At 33.5% G+C, this 26,889-nt stretch overlaps 1 protein-coding gene across 3 annotated transcripts in view; it reads right to left on the minus strand.

The window, feature by feature from the left end:
• Positions 1-26,889, minus strand: part of LOC114327685 (homeotic protein antennapedia-like) — a 1,165,466-nt gene that overhangs the window by 306,363 nt on the left and 832,214 nt on the right. The gene's annotated exons all lie outside the window — the stretch shown is intronic.

Below are 26,889 nucleotides of genomic sequence, written 5' to 3' on the forward strand. Positions count from 1 at the left end.
AGCGAAGTCGTAGAGTCGTACCTTCTGTCCTAAAGTACTTAACGGAGCATGTCCATTTGTATATAATGCGCAAAGCGAATTTTGTGCTTGTGAATGAGTAAAAATTGATATTGAGCATTTAGGTAAATTAGAAGACACACAAGGTTATTCTGCATCATTTTTAAAGAAGGCAGAGAACATCCACTAAATATAATTATTAAATTATCTAAAACTTATTCTACCCGAAATAAATAAATATTAGAATGGTAGTCAATATAAAATAAAGAAATAAGAATTCCCGAACATTCACCCCGCCAAAACGAATGTTTTCAAAGTAAGAGAGAAAGAAAAATAAAACTAAAGTTAAACTTAATTAAACTTAATTAAAAAAAGGCAGTTACATTGCCTAATAGGGAACTTGCATATATTTTTAAATATTAAAATAATATTAAAAAATATAAGGTAACATGATCATAAAACGCATGCATGCAAAAAAAAAACAAATATTGTTAACCCATAGGCTTATCACGAGACATTGAAAAAGCTATAAAATTCAAATTTCTTCAGAGGCGCGTAAACGGATCTGACGTCACGACCCACGTCTACCTGCTAGATTTCTATGAGTCGACAACAAAGCCGCTAGAATATTTCGAAATTATTTACAAATTCATTCACATTTACTTAAAACTCTCATGTAGAAGTTGATTGTAAATAAAAGTTCAAAAAAAGGTTGTTTTGAGGATTGTATTAATTCCATTTTAATCATATTATTTAATTGGAAATTCCAAGGTATTTGTGTTCTTGTATAGTTCCATATTGAGTATATTTAGTTTCAAACTGAAATTGATCATTTTGAGTGCTACTTTATAAAGTAGTGTTTTTAAATGTATAATATGACTGACTAGGGTTTTTCAAAAAGTTAATCTGACAATCTACAGTAGTTGATGTCTTTCTTCATGGTGGCAAATTTTATAAAAAGCAGTGAAAGTTATTCTATTGGGGAAATGCGAGGAGGCAAATAAGTAGGTACCTATTATAAGTATTATTAATAAACACGTTTAAATTGTTTATAACAATAGTTTTTAGTTACTCTGACTTTTATTACTAAAAGTTTTGTTTATTTTTAAGTTATTTTTATTTTCTTTATTCTTTGTTATGAATTTAAAATATTTATAAATTATAGGTTTTAGTTTTGTTTATTACAAAATATTACGACCAGAAGTACATATATTTGGAACATTTAATAACCAATAGACAACCAAATAACCAATGTTACAATGTACAATGCAAAAGTACAGTTGCAAATAATGTTTCTATTTGAAAAAAAAAGTGTTGATTTTGCGTACCAGATACACACTTAAAAAATAATTCAAAATTTACTTATATTTGGATAGAATAGGACGCAGATCTTATCGACAGTTTGATTAGTATAGCACAAGACTTTTGGAGTGTAAATATTTTCCCGCATCGATTTGGATCTGATAATTATTAAAAATAAATGGAATAAAAATTTGATAAAATAAAATTTCATCCATAAAATATTTTTTATTTCTTTATGTGAGAATGAAATTCATATTTTAAACTAAATATATATTTATATATTATAATAAAACATTCTTTCTTTTTCTTTTTATAAGTAATTTTTTAGTAGTATCTATGTACTTACATTTTTTAAGAAATATGATATTAATGTAGGTATTTAATTTTGTTCAAACATTATAATATAATTTTGAATTTGAGATACCTAAGTTGTAAAATAAAAATGTATTTCCCTAAACTAAAAATAATATTATGAATGCATGAAAATCTTTACAAGATATTATCTGCAGAGTGCACGTCTGGCACTAGACAGTAGCCAAACGAGAACAGTGGTAAATATCATGGTTAGTGACGTCAGACCCAAGCGCGCGCTTTTAAAGTTGTTTGAAACGGTAATTTCGGGCGCGGAATTATAATCAGTTGTTGTACGTACACTATTAATTGTTAAGACGTAATATTTTGAATTTATCATTTTTAAACATAAATTAACAATTTTATGCAAAAATATTTTTATATGCAGTTCCCTATTGCCTGGAAGAGGATAAATCTTGACCATTGGTCTTTTCATCGTGCCGCGAGAAGTTTTGACTTCGTTATACACAGCACCTATCGACTTGCATCATTGTGTTCGGGATGACGTCAGAAAAAAGTCTACAATAGAAAAAATGGGTGAAAATACTAATTGCATTGACAGGGCATAAAATGCATCCAAAAGGGGATAAACATATCTATCAAAATCAGTATATTAAGATTTTGTTACTCGGGTGTTTTTGAGGTCGCTGAACATAAATATGCCATCAAAACTAACTCCCGGAGTACTTGATGCTCAGGGGTACTGAGCATCAGGTGCTCACCCTCAATATAGAGTACTTCAGCTAATTATCCAATGGAAAATAGACAGTAGAACGGGTTCAGGCAAGAGGAGTCACTCGTGGCTCAAAACATGCGACAATGTCGCAAGTAGCCTCGTAAACAAAATCAGAATAACCATGCTAATTGCCAGCAGAATAACATTCGGAACGGCCAAGGCACGTGAAAAGGACTGAATGGAAGGAATTTTGTTTAAATATTGATATAAACAAATAGGTTACCATGGAAAATTTTCGGTAAACTCTGAAACAAATATCAACTTGTTGGTATGAAATCGGCCTTTTTCGACAAAAGCCACCAGCTTATTACGTATTACGCTTATTGTGTTTGCGAAAATAGTTGCAGAAAAGTGAGAAGCCATTAAAAATAAATAAACCGTCTTTGTTGATCATACTCGTAATATAAGTATTAGGTAAATTCATATACACAAACAAGGAAAGCTAGTTTAGTTTTGCCTTTGGTGTATTCTTTGGTGTTACATCTCATAAGTCATTTTTAGGGAGAACTTGACTTTCACCGTTTGACTTCTAATTCTAAAGCATCGATATGTTGTATTATATTTTTAAAGGAACTGTTAATATAGAGAAAAATTGATGTTATTTATGATGAACTACATGCTATCTTAAAAAAAGTTTTAGGTTAGTTAACGAATAAAATACGCTCCCATGGTCATTAATTGTGTTGCGCTACAAGCGTCTGGTGAAGCTAATAAAAAAACCTCGCTTTTCCCAGTCTATACTTTAAACCCTTTTTTATAAAGGAGATACACAGTTTCCAGAAATCGTTCACACAATACAACCCATATATCACAGAGTGTCAACCACATTCGTGTGGCAGCATTCCAGGATGACAGTCATTGACATGCGGCATTCAAATTACTGAATGCGTACATGTGACCAGGAACTCTCTGATACAGCGGTATGTCGCCAAATATGTTGCGCCATATTATATATGTATAACATTAATTACATACCTAAAAGGAATCCGGACAATCTAGGGGATTCATCCGGTTATGCTATTCGTAATTGTGCCCATGTATATTAATGATAACTAGGGAAATGGGTTAATAATGAATGAAACAAACAAACAAATATTTGGAAAAAATTATCCAAAATATACAACATTGAGATTGAAATATAGACTAAGAACGATAATTGAAATATAAATTAACAACTAATCAAATTGAACTGTCAATATGAAAGCAAAATAATAGTCCAGGGAAGTAATATTTTTCTCAGGATTTTAAATAATCCAGGTATCTGACAGCTTTTTTAGTTATTGTAGGTCTATAGAAAGAAAAAATACTTGTTTCCTGCCAACAGTTCGGAGCTCTTTTTTTAATTAAACAATTTAGTGCAAAAAATGCGATTTTTTTCGATTTTTTGTACCCTATTAAAAAGCTTTGATATAAAATTACAAAATTTGCTTTTTTAGAACATCGAAAAAGCTTCAAAATGGCAATTTTTGAAAGGTAAAAAGTCAATTTGTTGTTTTTTAAACTGCAAAATAAAGCAAAATGTAATAATAGCATAATATAAACAAAAACACAAAATAACATATCAACATAATAAAAATGAAGAAGGAACCAGTAATGTCTTGCTCAAATATGATCTTAATCAGTTTCCTGCAAGCCAATATTTAGCAGAGTAAGATAGCCTCTGTAGATCTTGATGTTATTATGGAAGGGTTTAATGTCACCTTAATACAATAGCCCAATGTACAGCAGTGCCAAATCACAGGTCCATCTGGTGTTTCGGCTCTATTCTTAAAAGCCTTCCGATCTTCAATATTCAATTTTCAAAAGACGAACTATCTTTGTCTTAATTATTAAAACAATTCTATATCATTGTTGATATACATAGATCTATCATCATCATCCAACCAATTCACGTCCACTGCTGGACATAGGTCTCCCTCAATTGTTTCCACACTTCACGGTTTTGTGCTGATTTTTGCCAGTTTTTACTAATCCGCCTGATATCATCTGCCCATCGTGTAGGCGGCCTTCCTCTACTTCGTTTATCTTCTCTTGGTCTCCACTCCATCAGCTTTCGTGCCCATCTTGAATCTTTCAGCCTGGCGACGTGTCCTGCCCAGTTCCATTTGAGCCTGGTGATACGTTCTACAACATCTGCGATACCGGTTGTTTGTCTGAGATCTTCATTTCTTATTTTATCTCGTAGAGTTACGCCCAGCATGGATCTTTCCATGCGCCTTTGAGCAACCCGCATTTTCGACGCTGTTGCCTTGGTTAGAGTCAGTGTCTCTGCTCCATATGTCATTACCGGTAGCACACATTGGTCAAACACTTGTCTTTTTAAACCGATCGGTATACTGCTCCTAAATATGTCTCTCAGAGCTCCGTAGGCTGCCCAAGCAAGAGTTAATCTTAGATCATAGATCTATAAATGACACTAAATAACTCTATCAGGGTCGGCAGGGTCGGCAGTGCCGACCCACACATTTATGGACACATTATAGATTTATTTAAATATTTAATTTAATCAGAGTTGATGATATTCGTTTCTGTGAAATAAAAGAATATCTATGAGATAGTACATACTAAATTTTATTCATTGTTTTTAAAAGAATTCGATCGATCCGATACGTTAAGTGATCCCTGTGCACTGTGCGTAAGAGACTTTTCAAATTAATGATCCTATAGCCATGCACGCGATTGCGATAGGCCCGCTTCGGCAAGCCGTCCCCAGATTGACGATTTGCTTGTAATAAGAAGCTATGGAATATTAGCAGATAGGCAACCAATTATACATTCCCCGTATTCATTTAAGTGGCAAGTCCTGTAGATAACAATCTGCCGATCGGTGATCTGCAAACGGCAGTAAGGCACGTACCTAGCCACGTACCTTGCTATTGCGCCCGGGATGAAACTATGAAATAAGTAGTTTTACGTCTTTTAATTATTGATATTGTAGTTTTTTTAAGTTGCCAGGAATTACCATTTTCGGGACAGGATGAATTGGAGCATTCGTTAAATTAAGAGAACAAATAAAATTGTTTAACAAATACGATCTGGAATTTTCTAATTTACTTTCTGTCTCGAAGAGATTTAGCGGCGTACCTAAAACTGCACAGAATGAAAGAATCAATTAGTAGTTACATTTTGATCCTTTTCGATAGAAGTAGACGAAACTACTGATAGAGGTAACATGGCATTCACAATTATCAATTGTTCTTCGATACGCGTTACGTCTAATATTTATGAGAGGTTTTTAGGTTTTCAGACGAGAGTAGAAGCCACAAGACAGAATATATTTTTGGTGTTTTAAAGGACAGATTAAAATTTTTTGATATCAAAAATAAATTGGTAAGGCAAACTTATGACGGCGCTGCCTTGATGTCCGGTGAATTGTATGGTCTCCAGGCAAAAGTTAAAACTATTACACCCCTGCTTTATTTACTCACTGTCATAAGTCATTTACCTCTTTGACGATTCAAAATTTAAAAGTTACGCCAAAGAATTTTCAAAATATCTATTAGACAAGTTCATTAAAAATTATCCATCATTCTTTAATTAAATAAAATAAGAAAATAAAATTTTGTATGCTGATTCAAATAATTTCGGAATGTGGGATAAGTTACAAAGTATGTATAATTTTATATACTGCAAATCATTAGGTAAATTTTCGGAAGGTGAGATAGGTTACAAAATATATATAATTTTATATACTGCAATTGATTAGGTACAACAAACTGTTTCCGAAATTAATAAATTATTGTTCTCAAATGTGGGCAAATTCTGCCTCAAATGAACGGGATTTCTCTTGTCTCAAAAGAGTCAAAACGTATTGTCGAAACACAATGAAACAAGAGAGAATGTCAAGCTTGTCTCAAATGTCAATACAAAAAAAAACTTTTAAAATCTCTCCAAAACAATAATAAATTTTACAATGACGTTATACTTAACCCATTTTGCTACTTCGAAACAACATAGACTAGAGTCAATTTATAAACAGGTTTAGGTTCTAAATTTATAGAAAAAACAAAAAAAAAACAAAAAAATAAAATAAAAAATAAAAATAAAAAATAAAAATAAAGAACAACCAAAAATCTCCTATGAAATTGAAGATTGAAGCCTTTTGATTAGATGGCATACCTATCTGAGGAGACAAAATCTTGCCGACCGTGTCCCTAAAGCCACGAGGCGCCACTGAACTCTATATGTGAAATTTCTTGTCACGGCCACATTTTAGATCAATTTACAATTTCAAACGGCTTAAGACGTTTATCCTATATAAACGACATTATTCAACTTAGTATTAGAAACTGTAATCAGAAACTACAACATGAAGGTGGAAGAAACAATCATGAAAAATGAGCACCAATGCATGGCATTTGCTGATGATCTAATCATCTTAGCAAGTACTGCGAGAGAATTAAAGAGAGGTGAAGAAAATTATTGAATAAGCACAGTAATTGGAGCTAAATTAAGATAAAACCAAATATATTATGATCATGGTAGAGACAGAAAAAAAAAGGTTTTACTGTGAAGTCTGTAAGTTAGTCAAAGCTATATATAGTATTAAAAGGGTGGACAATTTTAATACCTCAGAATACATAGTATTCGATAAAAATGAAAAAGAGAAGTGGGAGCTCGATGCCAGAATAGCAACAGCGAATAATAAATGAAGCAGTTTAAGAGTCAATGAATTCCTAATACGTTTCTACACCAGGCATATCCCGATAATACAGGGTGTCCCGAAAAGATTGGTCATAAATTACACCACAGATTCTGGGGTTAAAAATAGGTTGATTGAACCTCACTTACCTATATACAATAGTGCACACAAAAAAAGTTACAGCCCTTTGAAGTTAAAATGAAAATCGATTTTTTTCATAATATATCGAAAACTCGTATAGATTTTTTATTGAAAATGGACATGTGGAATTTTAATGACAGCAACATCTTAAAAAAAATAAAAGTGAAATTTGGTAAAAAATGAAATTAAATATAATATAATATAATATAATATAATTGAAATATTTTGGTGAAATAAAAATTTTATGGTGGTTTTGTTCCCTTAGACCCCCCAAACTTTTGTGTACGTTCCAATTAAATTATTATTGTGGCATCATTAGTTAAACACACTGTTTTTAAAACTTTTTTCCTCTCAGTACTTTTTTGAAAAGCCAGTGTTTATCGAGATATTTTGAATATTTGTCGAATCCACCACATATTTGTATGATTATAGACACCTGTTAATAATCTGAAAAATTCATTTATAACTTACATTTTTAGGAATATTTTGAAAAAGAAGCCACATCTCGATAAAAGGTGAATTGTCAAAAAAAGACTAGGAGGCAAAAAAGTTTTAAAAACACTGTGTTTAACTAATGGTAATACCACAATAATAGTTTAATTGGAATGTACACAAACATTTGGGGGGTTTAAAGGAACAAAATTCCTATAAAATTTTTATATAAATATATTAAAAAAGAAGCCGCATATCGATAAAAACTCTCTTATCGAAAAAGTACTAAGAGGCAAAAAAGTTTTAAAAACGCTGTGTTTAACTAATGGTACCACAATTATGAATTAATTGGAACGTACACAAAAGTTTGGGGGGTTTAAGGGATCAAAAACGCCCATAAAATTATTATGGGGTGGACAAATCTCACTATAATTTTGTTTTATGATGATTCTGCCTTAAGAATGATACATGTCGATTTTCAATAACAAATCTTTAATAGTTTTCGATATCTTGAAAAAAATCGATTTTCATTTTGTAACTTCAAAGGGCTGTAACTTTTTTTCCGTGCACATTTGTACTAAGGTAAGTTATGTTAAATCGAACTATTTTAGGTCCCAGAATACGCGATTAAATTTATGACCTGTATTTTTGTTACACCCTGTATATGGTGTACTATTATTATCTTTAGTTAGTTGGTTCTTATTCTAATATTTCTTATTAATTAAAGGGCTGTAACTTTTATTATGAGCACATGTGTACTAAGGTAAGTTAGGTTCAATCGAGCTATTTTTGTCTCCAGAATGTGTGGTATAATTTATGACCAATCTTTTCGGGACACCCTGTATAAAACAGTAATTAGACCCACAGTAACATATGCATGCGAAGTATGGACATTAATAAGAAGGAAGAGGAAACTCTGGAAAGATGGGAAAGGAAAATATTAAGACGCGTATTCAGAGAAAGGAAAATAGAAGACGGATGAGGTCTACCTCTTCTTCAAAGAAGAACGAGGTGGATTAATAAAATGGAGGAAGACTTTAAATACGTAAAGGTGAGGTACGGGAAAAAAAGCACAAAACAAAAGTGAATTGAGAAATATTGTTCATCAGGTCCTTCAGAGAAGTCAAGAATTTGGATGTACTTAAGTTTGAGTTTTGTTTAAAATAGATAATTATAATTAATTAATCTTATGACTATGTTTTATTAAATTGCCCTAGGTCAAACGTTGTGCGTTGTGCGTATAAATAATCATTGTTGATAAAGACAAAAACGCTTTGTTTTAGAGAACAAAATGGATGTATTTCCCGGTTTCTGATTAAATGTAGGAATTCCATCAAATGGCGACCCAACAGTCCCGCCAACCTTTTTTGTGAGCATAATATGATGAGAAAACAGGGGTTCCTGCGTACACTATTCGGTTTCAATCAACGTTGTTTTTGCTTCAGTGAAATTTACGTTTCCTGTAGACTGAGCAATTTTTACCAGCTTGATAAATGGCCGCTGCTGATGACACCTATGAAATACGTCAAGGGAGAGGCGGATCGCGGGGTCGGGGGTGGGGTTCGATCGTGGATTTTCAATTAAAACCTATGTATGCGGAATAATGTGATGCCGAAGCAAGTTTCGTAAATGAAAAATGGATTCGAAGTGATTTCAGATTTATATACAGCAGAGCTGGACTTTTGCAGGATTCGCTATTAAGACAAATTTTCACAAATATGTTACTTTAATAAGGTTGTGTTTACAACCATATTCCACACAACAGAAAAAAAAATATTTATATTATAATGAAATAATTTAAATTATTTTCAAATTACAGCTACAGCTAATAAACGATCAACCAATCGACATTAAATTAATGAAAAATTGTTACTAAAAATAAAAATCCTTAGAGCTTCTATCGAAAAAAAAAACTACATCCTACAGTCGGAAAATATTAAGGATTGAATTCCAGAAAGAAACACCTGGAATAATTATTCAACACCAATAAAATGAGAAAACTGTAATATTTATGCTTTGCAACGAGCAAATAATTGAAAACACAGGCTTTTTCAACTCATTATTTGAGCATATGTAAAGGAACCCAAATATAGAGCGGATCAGGTCGAGATTTATTCAGTACTTTTACAGAAAGGAAATTATCTTCTATACAAAGAGTTATGTATGATATTGCAGGCGCAGGATAGCTCACTGGAATGAAAACCAAAAACACTGAGGATCATAATGGCTCTTATACCCAAACCTGGCATAAATGGACAGGAATGAGGTAAGTTCCTGAGGACGATAAGTCTGATGTTATTTGATCTGAAGATTCTACAAAAACTGCTCACAATTCAAAATAGGGATGGTGTATTAGTTGAAAGTTTAATACATCAGGGACAGTATGAGTATACAGCAGGATTATCTATGAAAACGGCGTTACACCATCTCATACAGAGGGTGAAGTAAATTCTAGAAAACCAAGGTGATTCTAGATGAGTTTTTCGATATAGAGAAATAATACGACAACACCTCCTACGCAGCTATTACAAAAACGATTCGTCTAAAAGGAATAGACGAAACAAGCTGAAGATTGACAGTTACTGAGAGATATAGTGTGACTACAACTAATGTCATGGAAGCAGTGGCGGCTCGTCAGAGGAGGCAAGGGAGGCTCAGCCTCCCCATAATTTTTTTTTCACACTCTATACTGTTTTGTTTATCATGAATCGCGAAAACAATAAGCACTCTCACTATTATACAACGTGTAAATTCCATATTATCACTAATTATCCATACGTACGGAGCATTAGCATTAGAACGCATGATCGCGTCTCAGTTTTATTAAATATTATTCTAGGCAGGACCCTGGGTTATCCCGAGATGCATGGACGGAGCCGAGAAGCCCAGCAGTCTCCGTTGCTAAGGGAGGCAGAGTAGCTTCTCGGCTCCGTTGCGTGGTTGCGTGCGTCTCGGGATAACGAATTTTAGGGTCCTGACTAAAAATAATGAAAAATCTAAAAGTGCGAATTTTGTTATGAAATTTGGTATGTGGGGTTATAATAATATTTGGAACAACTTGCTCAAATAACTTTTTCCGATATCTCTAACTCAAAGCAAAATATCGGTAATTTATCGTGTTTTTGAATTCGCAGTAGGCCGCGTTTAGAATTAAAAAAAATCAGTTAAGTACCTATCTTAAAAAATTTGAAGCTTCATTATGTATGGACTGCAAAACTTCAAATCTGTATTTATTTTGATATGCATAGGTATCTATTTACAAATAGATGGAATTGTTAACAAATAAACGACACAAACTTTGGTATTAAACTTTTACAATTAGACTAACTATTTTTAAAATGATATGATATCATGAAATTATGAATTAGGATGATATTATGAAATCTAAATAAAAAAAGAATGTGTGTGTACTTTGTACGCACGTAAGAAGTTATACTTCTATTATATGATTATATGATTATAAACGAAATTAATATACTTTTTATTTATATTTCATTTAAATATTAAATTAATTTATACTTACTACTTCTCAAACATTTTTATTAAAACAGTGCCAAAAATTAAAATAATAAAAAAATAAAACACACACAAACACATTAAAGATGCCACAAATGATTTCTGAACATTAATTGTCGGAAAATTTTTTAACTAAATACGTATTTTCTGAAAATAAAATTATATAATAAATATACTTACAAGCATAAAATGTATAAAAAAAAATAAAAAAATAAAAGTTTCTATTGGGATTCGAACCAACTTACCACGCGGCTGGTATTTGCGTTGTATTGGGATTCACTCGCATTAAAACTTCGCCACACAGAGACAGCTTGTCATTATGTGCGAAGATCGTCTAACTAAACAGATTAACCTTTTGACATTTTTAACTTATGTAAATCAAATTATTTTGATTTTGAATTGAAATGATTTAGAATTGAAAAAATACAACAAAACATAGAGTAAGAAAACAATATATTAGGTGAATATTGATAGAAATTTTGATGGTAATCAAATTATGTAAATAAAAGTATTACATACTACTTATGTATTTTGGTAGGTTCAAGGTAGGTATCGGAGCCCGTATAACGACTAATAAATTTCGCAATCACTTGCGTCGTGCAAAGTGGCTATGTTCAAATATCATAACAAAATTTGATCAACTATTTATAAAACACTTACCAGTGAAAGATTCTTTAGCTTTGAATAAGCGAGATCTGCGGCACTCATACTAGTCACAGTTTGATGAGCTTTCACATTGGCATGCAACAATCATCTCTTCTATGTAAATAAGTCCAAAAATATAATATGAAAACTATTTAAAAAGGCAGTATAACCATTAACTAACTTTTTGTTTGTTGTTTCTCTTCCTACAAATTTTAAAACGCAACAAGCATACATTATAACCAAACCACAGTCCCACAGCTGTGCCACAGCTGCCATATTGGATAATTTTTGTCATGTCATTTGAACATCCAATCAGAACAAAGTTATAATGCGCATGCGCCCGGTCGCTAGGTTTTACCATATAAAATTTCACTGTCATTACGCCCGTAAAGAAGTACAACTTCAAAAATGGTCAAAAATGGAGCCTTAAATTACATTTTTTGGCGCATTTTTTTGCTAGTGCAAATTTGTCTAGATATTTTACAATTAGGTATAGCCTCCCCTATTGTAAAAATCACGAGCCGCCACTGCATGGAATGTAACGACAGATTCAGTAACGACATACATCATGTCCTAGGATATCCAGATGATCTAGTTATCTTAGTACAAAATTACAGTTACAGAATGAACTTCAAATATATGACTTAAGTCCCTGGAAGTAATTTAGAGGAATTGGGTTATCTAAGCTTAATTGTACAAATCTAAATCTGGTGAGTCGAGTAAAGTTACTTCGGGTAGTATAAGACTTGGTTCCTTGGTTGAGGCTTATTTGGAATCACCAGATAGAACGAATAACTCTCACAAAAGGGAGGGTGACTACTTGTATGGTAGCCTGATGCACTCATGAAAAGATGTGTGGTTTAAAACCAGATAAACCATATTGAATTTATGACATGGTGGTCAAACTAACAACTTCATCAGTAATCAGTAGCGTAGCAACAGAAGGTGCAGCAAAAAAAGTGCCATCCCCAAACTAAGCAACGTGCAAAGACTTGCTTGCCTTGGAATCACACAAATTCTGAAAGGCACACCGACAGCAGCTATAGAGGCCCTCTATAAGGGAATATTCTCTATTCTTAAGCAGCCTCTGTAGCGGCTCCAAGCTGTCCAAGCAGCGAAAAGAAGAAAACGAACCAAGAGAATCAAAGGAGAGAAAATATAATGAAGGTAAATTTAAGGGAAATTGTATCAAGGAGTAAAAAATAAGAAAAAGGCTACCAAAGAAAACCCATACGCCGCACAAGCAAAAACAGAAAGAATTGACTAAGTAACAAGGAAATACTAAACAGATGGAATTAATTAATTACTTCGACAATTTTCCATCTCTTGTTTAGCTTTTTTTAGAATACAGCTAATATTCGAATCTTTTAAAATTTAATTTTTATTTAGTAAATAATCACCCTCTACCTAGGTCTAGTTAGAAAAGGAAAAATTCATTATAAACTGAAGCTAGTAAATACCAACAAAGTGTCAGAAATTCTGTTTAGGTGTCCTATATTTTAACTTTGTCAGTTATAGCTTTTCACCTATCCCGTAAAATCGTTGCGTGCTTGAGGATCTTTGACATCTTAAAATATGGATAATCTAAGTTAAGCTCGTGTTGTTACTGAGCAAAGCAGGTGCTGCTTCCTCGTTTGCCAGATTATCTAAGTGAATACTAATTGTGTCAGGTAATTTATTACTCATAGGAGTTAAAACAAACAACTGGCAGGGAAGCAAAGCACGTTATTTCTTAATTATATGCTCGGTGACGCCGTTTTAACCTTTCTTTTTATTCTATTTTCTTCAAATACAGGGTGTCCAGAAAATCCCCTGACAAACGAAGACCGGAGATTCCTCAAGTAATTTTAAGACAATTTAACCCAATTCACCTAGTCCGAGAATGCTTCCAAATGGAACTAGAGCTCTTTGAAGACTCTTTGACGATGGCGCCTTGTAATTAGTTTTTTTAGTATCTCCAGAACGCTTCTATTTAGAAAAAGAAATATATAAAGCGTTAAAAAATCTAGAAGTTTCACCAAAAATAATAAGAATGATAAAGCTTACACTTACGAAAACAGAAAATAGAGTTAAAGTAAATAACAAACTAACAGAAAATTTTGAAGTGAAAGAAGGAGTACGACAGGGGGATCCGTTGTGATCACTACTATTTAATGTAGTATTGGAAATGATAATAAAAGAGGCTAATATTAACAGATCAGGACACATATATCTCAGAAAACATCAATGTTTGGCATTCGCGGATGATGTAGTAATTCTATCCAGAAGCAAGGAACAATTAAGAGAGGTAGTGGAACGACTAGAAAAGGCAGCTCGAGAAAAAGGACTTTATATAAATGAAACAAAAACTAAGTACATGGAATGGACCGACAAAAAATTTGAACAAGGGCGATATTTAATGATAACAACGAATGAAGGAAAAATGTATAAATTTGAAAAGGTAGAGAGATTTGAATATTTAGGGACCTTATCTTCTAGTAGACCAAATATCCGGGAAGAAATACACAAAAGACTAATGTCAGGGAATCGTTGCATGGATGCACTCAATAGAATACACAGAAGCAAAAATATATCCAAAGCAGCTAAATTAAGAACGTATAAAACTGTGATACGACCAATAGTTACGTATGCCTCAGAAACCTGACCTGGACTATGACAAAAACCGAGCAATCAATGTTACAAGTATGGGAAATAAAAATACTTAGAAGGATATAAAATGATTAACAATCAGTGGACACGAAGGGCAAACAAGGAGTTAGAAGAATTGTATAAGGAGCCTAATATAATTGCAGTTGTAAGATCACAAAGACTTAGATGGTTAGGACATGTCCAAAGAATGGCCCAAGTTAGAATGCCTAAAATCATGTTAAGCGCTACAATAGGTGGTAAAAAGAGAAAAGGAAGACCTAGGACCAGATGGAGCCATGAAGTTAATGATGACCTGAGGTATCTCAATGCAACCAATTGGAAATAAAAAGCGAAGAACAAGCAAGAATGGAGGAAGATTGTAAACCAAGCCATGAGCCTGCTTGGCTCGAAGTGCTAATGTATTTTATTCTATATATATTCTATAATATTATTCTATATATATTCTATATATTTTCTTTAAATACAAGGGTGTCCAGAAAATTCCCTGACAAACGAAGACCGGAGATTCATCAAGTAATTTTAAGACAATTTAACCCAATTCACCTAGTCCGAGAATACTTCCAAAAGGAGCTAGAGCTCTTTGAAGACTCTTTGAAGATGGCGCCTTGTAATTAGTTTTTTAATATCTTCAGAACGCTTCTATTTAGAAAAACGAAAACTGGTACGCCTATTTATCTTCTAGAGATAAATCGATTTCATCAATTAGGAATTTCTAGTACGGGTCATAGGTGTCCGTTTTGGGTAGGGCAAAGGTTATTTTATCGCATAACTTTTTTGTCTTTAACTTTTATGAATTTTTGATACTGGATTATTAAATTGTGAAGTATTATAGTACTAAAAGGTATTCTAGCTTTAAGTCTGTAGGACTCACCGTTTTCTAGAAAAATCGATTTGAAAATTTTTCGTTTTTTGAATTTGAAAATTTTTTTAAACCAATCTTAAAAAAACGGTGTATTTTACCAACTTAGAGCAAGAGTAACTTTTAGTATTAGATTACTTCATAATTTAATAATCTAGTGTCAAAATGCTTATAACTTAAAGACAAAAAGTTATGCGATAAAATAACCGCTGCCCTACCTAAAACGGACGCTTATGACCGGTACTGTAAAATCGATTTATCTCTGGAAGATAAATAAACGTACCAGTTTTCATTTTTCTAAATAGTTTTTTTCAAAGAAAGGAAAAAATTTTCAAATCGATTTTTTTAGAAAACGGTGTATTCGACCGACTTAAGAGTACTTTTTAGTACTATAGAACCTCACAATTTTATAATCTAGTGTCAAAAATTCCTAAAAATTTTAACACAGAAAAGTTATGCGATCAAATAACCGTTGCCCTGCCCAGCACGGACGCCCATGATCTTTCCATTTCCATTGACTAGTCACTATGGAGTTTCCGTTCTTAGAGCATAATCTTCAAAACCCATAACATATTTAAATTTTGATTTTGGTTTACTTCCTTCTTTTTGAATATTAATAGTAGAATATATAAAACACAGAAAACTTTTGTTTTCAATACTTTCACAAAATTTATTACAAATTAATGTCACTAAAGCAGTTTCGGTAGAATGTCTTTTTCAAGTGATGTATTTTAAGAGGAAACAGCGATCAACAGGTAGCGAAAACGCGTTCCAAGATTGCGGCTGTAATTTTGAATATTTTTTCGAGATATTTGGCACACATATTCGTAATATAATAGAGAATGGCGGTACAGAGCCCAATTTGAAAAATATATTAATATGTGGAAATTATTCTGTAATTAAATACAATATTAAAAAAACGAGCCCGTACCGCCATTAAGAAGAACAAAAAAATACACTTTCTTCAAATAAACTTTTCTATCCGATGCCTAGATTTTGTGTCATTTTGGAACTACTAAAATTTTTTATTTCATTAGTAGTTCCAAAATGACACAAAATCTAGGCATCGGATAAATAAGTTTATTTGAAGAAAGTGTATTGTTTTGTTTTTCTTAATGGCGGTACAGGCTCGTTTTTTAATATTGTATTTAATTACAGAGTAATTTCCACATATTAATATATTTTTCAAATTGGGCTCTGTACCGCCATTCTTTATTATATTACGAATATGTGTGCCAAATATCTCGAAAAAATATTCAAAATTATAGCCGCAATCTTGGAACGCGTTTTCGCTACCTGTTGCTCGCTACTGTATCACCTTAATTATTTTACTGTGTGTTTACACTTTATAGTCTTTAAGGGCACCCGAAGTCCCATTTAACGACAATGCTAACATTATGTCACATATCTCTGCAACCAAAGCACTTAGAGACCGACTCTTTATTTTATTTTGAAACTAGATGTATTATTTAGTCCGCCATAGATTTTTGTAAAGCTAGAGTGAACGAAACAATTATTTTAAATTTTTTTAAAACACTCTTACAAAAAAAAACCCAAAAAAGTTATTTTTTATTTTAAGTATGTACTTGTTTTTGTACATTTTTCAATACAACTTTACGCGGGACTTGATATTATCTATCTACAACTACTGTAAAAAATTTGGACCTTCTATCATATAAGGATCCAGAGATATTCGACATCAAAATTTAAAAACCTAGTATTCGGGAAATCACAAAAACATAAAACACTCTAATAGGTAATAGGCTATAATATAATAAAGCTACCGGTACACGGTAAGTTGAGTGCAGACGTTCAAAAACAAATAATTTTGTAACGATGGATATTTTATACTATAATGTGTTATATATCGTTGGAAAGAGAAGATTTCAGAGAATAATTTTCAATCATAACCCAAAAAAACTTAAAAAATTCAATTTTTGGGCTTTGGCTGCTCTTAAGTGAATGGGTTGAGGAGGGGGAGTTGAATACGTTGGTCATTTACAATTTATATCTATTCATTTTGAATATGGATAATTTGAAACTGGCCATTGAAAGAATGATTATTATCTAGAAAGTGAAGTAAGTACGACGAATATGTTTTTCTATTATTGAAAGCTCTTTTGTGTTCTGCTATACATTTGTTAAAGGTTCTGCCAGTTTGGCTAATGTCAGTTTTTGAACAGTTACCACATGTCAGTTTCCAATTAATTGCCAGATAGTTGGTTCCTAGACCTAGAACCGATTCCTAGAATGCCTTACACCTGATTCTGGCCCGTGTTTTATACACATGAAAACATTGCAACAACACGAGCATTTCACGGTCAAGTAATGTTTTATGTTTACTTACGGTTAGTGGCTTTGGATAAGGTTAATAACTTTTTTATTCAGAATTAGACGTAAACCATGTTTAATATTAATTGCATTAAGCGGGGTTAATAGTCTACCACAGCGGTTCTCAAACTTTTTTAGTCGCGGCACCCTTGTAGGGCTAAAAATATTTCGAGGCACACCAATCCTTTAAGCGATTTGGGAAACGACAAAAGATGAAAAAATACAATTCTGAGGCTCATTTGATTTCAATATAAACTTTATTTCAGATCAATAAAATACAGTGCATTTGATATTCAAATATTCTTGCACCACACAGTGGCGCAGCGGCTGGTTGTTCGACTTTTCTTAAATGTTCCACGTCACCCTTGGCAAATGCTTGAGGCACCCCAGGGTGCCGCGTCACCCACTTTGAGAACCTCTGGTCTACCACACTACTTCTACTTTTATAAATCCCCCTTTTTCGAAAATATTAGTAAAACTTCGTAGTTGAACACAATGAATTAAGAAACCCTTTATATCGCGAGCCTTATAATATTATATAGGAAACCCCGGCAATTGTTACTAGGAAAAATGTTAAACAATTCCTGTTCTTTGTCACGAAACAAATTCCACGATAAATTCCACCCCAAGGATCGGCCATCATTTCCTAATGAATAAAATTAATTAATTGCAAAGTTTGAAAAGAAGAGTCTCGCCGGAGTTTTGTTCGGTATTATTCATAACACGTCATTCGAAAACAGGAATTTTTATCCTGCTTCCCAATCCACATCATATCATTTATTTTTCTGCTCTATTTATTTTTGTTATCATCTCCAATTCTTTGTTTATAATGTTTTCTATTTCAATTTTGACTTGCTCTTCATCTGAACTATATATTGGTAAGCCGTTCATTATTAAGTTATACTCTTCTTTTTTTCTGGCATACATTTATAATTCTTTCTATTCTCCACATTTTTTGTTTCATGATCGCCACTTTCTTTTCAGATTATCATTTTCTTGTAGGTATGAACGCACTTGTAGTTTATAACTACTATTTTCCTTCCCCATCTCCTTCATTTCCGCTACTGGATTTGCCATTATAGTTTTTATATCTTTAAGCTTCTTATTTATCCTTTTGTTATTATCTACTAGTTGCCTCATTAATATTGTTATTTCATTCTGGTTGTTTATTTCATTTGTTCTTGTTTTCATTTCATCTGGTGTTTGGTGTATTTTTACTTCTGTCAAATATTTCTTCTGGTTCATCTGTTTTCTTCCTTTTACCAATATCTCATTTTACCTTTTACCAGTGTCTGCCATATTTTACTTTCTTCTTTTTGAATATTAACACTATAATTTGTAGCTGACTATTTAGGTACTCTGTTATACAGTGCGTCCATAAAGTAACGCATAAATTCATTATTTCGTAAACCGGCGATATTAAGGAAACATCCCGAAACAGGTCGATTTTTATTTTTAAATTACGATTTTTTGGCATATATATCATACTAGAGACGTCATCCATCTGGGCGTGATGACGTAATCGATGATTTTTTTAAATGGGAACAGGAATCATGTGATAGCTCATTTGAAAAGGTATTCAATTCTCTATTCACTAATATAAGCATTAACATATTTATTTATACAATGTGTTCAAAACAGTTTTTTAATTAAAATAATTGAGACAAGAAGAAGAATGTATGTAATTTATTTAATTTAAAATACGTTTTACTGTTGTCAGAAAACAGGGAAAAAAATGTTTATTTGACAAATAAATATTGTTTTTCGCTTAAATTCAATGCTAAAGCTGCCAACCACCTGTCTCTTGGCAGTTTGAACATTTCGTTTAAGTTTAGACGAAAATCAATGTTTATTGGTCAAATAAATTTTTTTTTCTTTTTACTGACAGTAGTAAAATGCATTTTGAATTAAAATAAATTACATATATTCTACTTTTCTACACCCTGTATAAATAATTATGTTAATGTTTATATTATTGGATAGAGAATTGAATACCCATTCAAATTAGCTATCACATGACCCCTGTTCCTATTTAAAAAAATCATCGAGTACGTCATCACGCCCAGATGGATGACGCCACTAGTACGATATATATGTTAAAAAATCGTAATTTAAAAATAAAAATCGACCAGTTTCAGGATTTTTCCTTAAAGTCGCCGGTTTACGAAATAACGAATTTATGCGTTACTTTATGGACGCACTGTATAATATGTAACCAATGTCTGATTACAATCTTTTGTGGTAAATAAGGGCAGAGGTTGGTATTTAGATTGCCTTTTGGTCCTTAGTCCTTAGATAAGTAAATTCATAGCCAACGTCTTCAGTTTACCAACATGATATTTATAATATAAAATGGTGGCGAACCATAACTATAAACCAATAATAGTACCTACTGATCTATTTCGATATCTCACGTCTAATAACAAATACGAGTGCGTTACACCTGATTCTGGCCTATGGTTTATACGGGTCTACCCCAAAATCCCGACAGCCAAAATCCCGACAGGCACAATCCTGACGGCCAAAATCCCGACACGCCAGAATCCCGACAGGCCAAAATCCCGACAGGCCAGAATCCCGACAGGTTTGATAAGTTTCTTTTTAACATATAATTACATTTATTTCTTGTTTTTTGTTTATGGCCATCTGTTTTTTATTTTTTGTTACTAAACAAAAGTATTTACCATTTAATACATTTAATATGAACTAATTTTCTAAATAAAATTTCTAACATGGGTATATGAATTAAATTATTTTTTTTGTCAATATATAGTCCAATAATATAATATGTATGTATAATCAAATCCTGAATTCAAGTTTACTTTCACATACTAGATATTATCATGTCACAACCTTCCATTTCAGTAAGTATAGCTTTTATATTATAAAATGAAGTGTTTAAATAATTTTTTCTTTTAAAATACATACATAATAATTTTCATGTCGGGATTTTGGCCTGTCGGGATTATGGCGTGTCGGTGTTTTGGCCGTCGGGATTTTGGCTGTCGGGATTTTGGGCGGCACCGGTTTTATACACATAAAAACATTGCAACAGCACGAAAATTTCACGTTAAAGTGATGTTCTATGTTTACTTTTGGTCAGTGGCTTTGGATAAGGTTAATGCTATTTTTATTTAGAATTAGGAGTAAAACATATTTTATATTAATTTATTAACGGTGGTTAATAGTCTACCACACTATTTATACTTTTATAAATCCTCCTTCTTGAAAATTATTACTAAAATTTCGTGTTTGAACATAATGAATTAAGAAACCCTTTATATCGCGAACGCTCTAATATATAGGAAACACCGGCAATTGTTACTAGGAAAAATGTTAAACAATTCCTGTTCTTTGTCACGAAACAAACCCCACAATAAATTCCACCCCAAGGATCGTCCATCATTTCCTAATGAATAAAATTAATTAATTGCAAAGTTTGAAAAGAAGAGTCTCGCCGGAGTTTTGTTCGGTGTTATTCATAATGTTATTCGAAAGCGGGAATTGTTTCTCCTGCTCCAACGTCGCAACTCTGTTGTTATGGTGTCGCAGGAGGACGAGGGTACACGAATAGGATAGAAATAAGGGCCTAAAGGGCCGATTTGGCCGGGGGTGTGTGCACCGAAGCGCGCGGACTATTGTTGCGAGACCTTGCACGCTTTGATAGTTGATACAATGACCCGAGTGATTAATGGCTAATCCCCGCGCGGCATACACAATGCGCTAAGATCGGGAATATTCCGGATATTGGGATTCCTCGCCCTTACGATTCCGCCCAGTCTTCGCTGCTCGGCCCACCCTTCCTATTTTTAGACAACGAATATTTTGTTCTTTTTTTGGTGTTGATCGGCGTAGGGTGCAGTCTCGCGGGAATTGACCCTGGTCAGTCACTCTTGTCCTCTATATAAAATCAATTCGGTTTGTGTTTATCTTCCACTTCAGATGGAAACACACTGCTCAATAAAATGGCGAAACACTCTTTCTAATCATTTCCATTTATCTTCCACTTGTACTTGTAGTACCTATAAACACAATCAATAGAAAAGCACTCAACTTTCTAATAAATGTAGCATTTAGTGACATTTAATAGAAAATATATAATTTTTAGAGAAATATTCTCCTTCTTCTTCCTCAGCTTTTTCCCTTTTCAGGAGTCGCTGTTCTTCTCTGCCAATTATTTCTGTCCATTGTGCCTGTTCATCTAAACCACACAGTAGGGTTGTACAATAAAGGCATGTACCACGTACCTACATGAAATCATTGATATAATTTCGGTTTTTGTGGACTGTAAGCGGAATTAAGAGAGGGTTATGATAAATAGACAATATTATATGTTTATAAAAATCTTATCAAGTCCTGTGTCACTGATCACTGTTCGCGTTTTGAAAAAATACATGTGTCAGTTTTACTCGGGGATTAAATAGTTCGTGTACGAGTCTTGAATGTTTTTAACGGATCCGCGATTTTTTTATGTCGAATTACTGTCTTAGACTATTGCATAGAGAATAAGAGCGTTTGTTCAACGATAATTGTACCCAAAAGAAAGGTCCAAGCGCGTGTACCCTTCGTCGTAGTAGAAGTTGAAGTATCCTCAGCGCGCGGTGAGTGACAATCCAATGAGGCCGAGATAGATGATAGATTCGCGCGTGGCTTCGTTTCAGCAATAATTGCTTGTATTGGTAGGTAGGGAGTAGGATGAAACAGTAGTTGGAATTTAGTAAGGGTTGGCTTAAGAATTATTTAAAACTAAGAATTGTAATTATGGGATTCATATCGTAAAAAATGAAATCCTATTTGTTGCATGTGAAAAATTGAATAAAGGTTCTTGTGGATATTGATGAGAGTGAAATGAAATGAATGATGTTCGGCGCGCATGCCCTCTCGTTCTTCATAACAACTACACATGCGCATATATTGAATACACTGCTGTTCAAAGTTTCAAAAACTTTGAATATATAGCGCAACATAGCCGCTCCCATTGAAAGTCTAGTAGACTTTAAATAACTGGTTGAATACAAAGTTTTGTCACTGGTTCTTAGAATAGAATAGAAATATGCTTTATTGTCATGAAAAATTTAACAATTTTATAGACAAAGCTTACAAGAATTATAAATAAAAACAATAACAAATACAATTTACTAAAATTATACAAATCGTCAATATAAATAAAACATAATAAAGTCAAATAAAAATCAGTAACAATCTATTACAAAATTTAAAAAAAATTGCAAATTGCGTAATCTACCTTAAGAAATTTAATAAGTGATTTAATAACTTCCATTCAAAGTCTTTACGGTGGCAGTTCGAATAATACCATCAACCCCCGTGAACACTTCGGAAATTCGACGGGTTAACAATTTTTGTGGAGGCAAGTCGTCTTTGACAATTACCAAAGTTCTAGGTTGAAGCAGATTCGGTGAACTAGTTTTCCACTTATCTCGAGTCGGAAGTTAACTAATGTAGTTTCTGGGCCATCGAGATCAAAAATTCTGAGCTATTTGCGTGGATAAGCTGGAATTGTTTTAGTCTGTTGGTCAGTACATTCAAATAATTCGGCATATACAATGTACAATGCGCCAAGATCAGGAATATTCCGAATTGTATTAGGATTCCTCGCCCTTACTATTCCGCCCAGTCTTCGCTGCTCGGCCCACCCTCCCTATTTTTAGACAACGAATATTTTGTTCTTTTTTTGGTGTTGATCGGCGTAGGGTGCAGTCTCCTGCGAATTGACCCTGGTCAGTCACTTTTGTCCTCTATATAAAATCAATTCGGTTTGTGTTTATCTTCCACTTCAGATGGAAACACACTGCTCAATAAAATAGTGAAACACTCTTTTCTACTCATTTCCATTTATCTTCCACTTTCAGTAGAAATACAGTTCTCGATAGAGACACACACATTCTTCTTCTATTTAGAGATACATACATTCTTCTTCTTCTTGTCGCTTTTTCCTTTTCACAGGTTACTGTTCCTTACTCTTTTTCGCCATTAATTTCGATCCAGCATGTCTTCTAACGTAAACCTTTCTCTCTCTGCCACACAGTTCTTCCATATTTTACTCTGTTTTCCTCTACCTCTCCTTTCGTCGACTTCTAACAGCTCTATCCTTCGTCACATACAGTTCTCATTTCTACCTCTAATGTGACCAAACCATTGCAGTCTTTGTTCTTTAATCTTTTTTTGAGACTGTAATCTCCTCCCCAGCTCTTTACCTAATGAAGTTATTGCTAATCCTGTCCCTTCTACTTAACAACCATCATCATCATCACTTAGCGCTACAACCCTGGGTGGTTCTTGGCTGACTGTACAACTTTTTTCCAATTTGTTCGGTTTTCCTTCAACCTAGGGTCAAATGGAATGCTCATTTTCCGGAGATCTGCTTGGATGTTATCTCTCCATCGCATTCTGGGACGTCTGAGTGGTCTTTTGCCTGTAGGAATCTCCTCTCATACCAGTCTTACAAGTCTCGCGTTATGAACTCTGTGCACGTGGCCTGTCCATCTCAGTCGTTGTGATTTAATTTCTTGGACAATATCGGCGTCATTGTAGAGTGCTTCTAATTTGATATTGGTTCTGATCCTATACTGGTTTGTGGTGATGTCGTGGTGAGGTCCGAAATTTTTTTTAAGTATCTTTCGTTCAAAACGTCTGGGCATTTCTTCGTTTGCTTTGGTCATGGTCTACGTTTCGCATCCATTTTATGTTTGTATAGGTCTGACGATGGATTTATAGATTTTGATCTTTGAACTTCTTGTAAGATTTTTTGATTCTGTACGAATAGACAGCGATTTGCCGATTGGATTCTGTCTTTTATTTCTTCAGTAACATCGTTGTCAACTGTGATTAATTTCCCCAGATACTTAAAACGTTGTACTCTTTCGAAATTGAAGGTGTTGACCATCGTAACATTCTTATTTCAGCTGCTCCCATTTTCTAGTGCAGTATTGCAGTGGATATTTTAGAGTGTAGTGTCTAGAGGCTCAGGAGACTGAGATCTCGGAAGTCCTGAAGAGGACGTCGAAAGCTCAGCCCAGAGAATATAGATGCGGTTCAGCCCGGAAGCCTGATGAGTTAGAACATGAAAGTCGATTGGACAGAGATAACCAAACATGTTAGCTCGAACGTGGCATAGAATTAACCTTGGCAATGTTAGTCTTAAACCTGTGTTTTATTTGTACTCACTTATGAAGCGGAAACATAATCACTACTCACAAAAAAGGTAGTGAAGAACATTAGCGTAATTCAGAGGACTATGAAGCGTCCAGTTTTGAGGGTCCCTCTGACAAATCGAATCCCAAACGAAGAAAGTGTTGCCGAACGGAGGCAAAGACAAGAATATGTCCATGAACCTAGCAGAGCAAGGTTAGCAGAATGGAATCAGACCAAGTGCATAATTAGGTGCTAATTAGGTGCTAATTTAGTACCCCAATCGCGAATTTAGTGCTCCTTTTTTAAAAAAATTATGACGTGTTCTGCCAGGTACATATGAACTCAGCAGAGCACAACCATAAAAAACATCAAATCGAAAAGTGACCAAGCTTATAATTAAGTACTAATTAGGTGCTAATTTAGTACCCCAATCGCGAATTTAGTGCTCCTTTATTTTTTAAGTTATGACATGTTCTGCCAGGTACATATGAACTCGGCAGAGCACAACCATAAAAAACATCAAATCGAAAAGTGACCAAGCTTATAATTAAGTATTAATTAGGTGCTAATTTAGTACCCCAATCGCGAATTTAGTGCTCCTTTTTTTTAATTATGACGTGTTCTGCCAGGTACATATGAACTCAGCAGAGCACAACCATAAAAAACATCAAATCGAAAAGTGACCAAGCTTATAATTAAGTACTATTTAGGTGCTAATTTAGTACCCCAAACGTGAATTTAGTGCTCCTTTTTTTTTAATTATGACGTGTTCTGCCAGGTACATATGAACTTAGCAGAGCACAACCATAAAAAACATCAAATCGAAAAGTGACCAAGCTTATAATTAAGTACTAATTAGGTGCTAATTTAGTACCCCAATCGCGAATTTAGTGCTTCTTTTTTTTTAAATTGTGGTACATATGAACTCAGCAGAGCACAACCATAAAAAACATCAAATCGAAAAGTGACCAAGCTTATAATTAAGTACTAATTAGGTGCTAATTTAGTACCCCAATCGCGAATTTAGTGCTCCTTTTTTTTAATTATGACGTGTTCTGCCAGGTACATATGAACTCAGCAGAGCACAACCATAAAAAACATCAAATCGAAAAGTGACCAAGCTTATAATTAAGTACTAATTAGGTGCTAATTTAGTACCCCAATCGCGAATTTAGTGCTCCTTTTTTTTTTTTAAATTATGACGTGTTCTGCCAGGTACATATGAACTCAGCAGAGCACAACCATAAAAAACATCAAATCGAAAAGTGACCAAGCTTATAATTAAGTACTAATTAGGTGCTAATTTAGTACCCCAATCGCGAATTTAGTGCTCCTTTTTTTTAAATTATGACGTGTTCTGCCAGGTACATGTGAACTCAGCAGAGCACAACCATAAAAAACATCAAATCGAAAGGTGACCAAGCTTATAATTGAGTACTAATTAGGTGCTAATTTAGTACCCCAATCGCGAATTTGGTGCTCCTTTTTTTTTAATTATGACGTGTTCTGCCAGGTACATATGAACTCAGCAGAGCACAACCATAAAAAACATCAAATCGAAAAGTGACCAAGCTTATAATTTAGCACTAATTAGGTGCTAATTTAGTACCCCAATCGCGAATTTAGTGCTTCTTTTTTTTTTAAATTATGACGCGTTCTGCCAGGTACATATGTACTCAGCAGAGTACAACTTTAATAAACGTCAAATCGAAAAATGACCAAGCTTAAAATTAAGTACTAATTAGGTGCTAATTTAGTACCCCAATCGCAAATTAAATGCTCCATTTTTTCTTTCCTTTAAGCCATGTTCTGCCGGGTACATATGAAGTCATTAGAGTACTACCTCAAAAAATCAAAAAAGTCCAAACATATTTATCTTAAATTTAGGTGCTAATTAGGTGCTAATTAAGTGCCCTAATAACGAATTTCATGCTCAGTTTTTTTTCTTGGTCACTTTTCGATTTGATGTTTTTTATGGTTGTGCTCTGCTGAGTTCATATGTACCTGGCAGAACACGTCATAATTTAAAAAAAAAGGAGCACTAAATTTGCGATTGGGGTACTAAATTAGCACCTAATTAGTACTTAATTATAAGCTTGGTCACTTTTCGATTTGATGTTTTTTATGGTTGTGCTC

This window comes from Diabrotica virgifera, chromosome 2 (assembly GCF_917563875.1).
Source record: "Diabrotica virgifera virgifera chromosome 2, PGI_DIABVI_V3a".
NCBI classification, from domain to species: Eukaryota; Metazoa; Arthropoda; class Insecta; order Coleoptera; family Chrysomelidae; genus Diabrotica; species Diabrotica virgifera.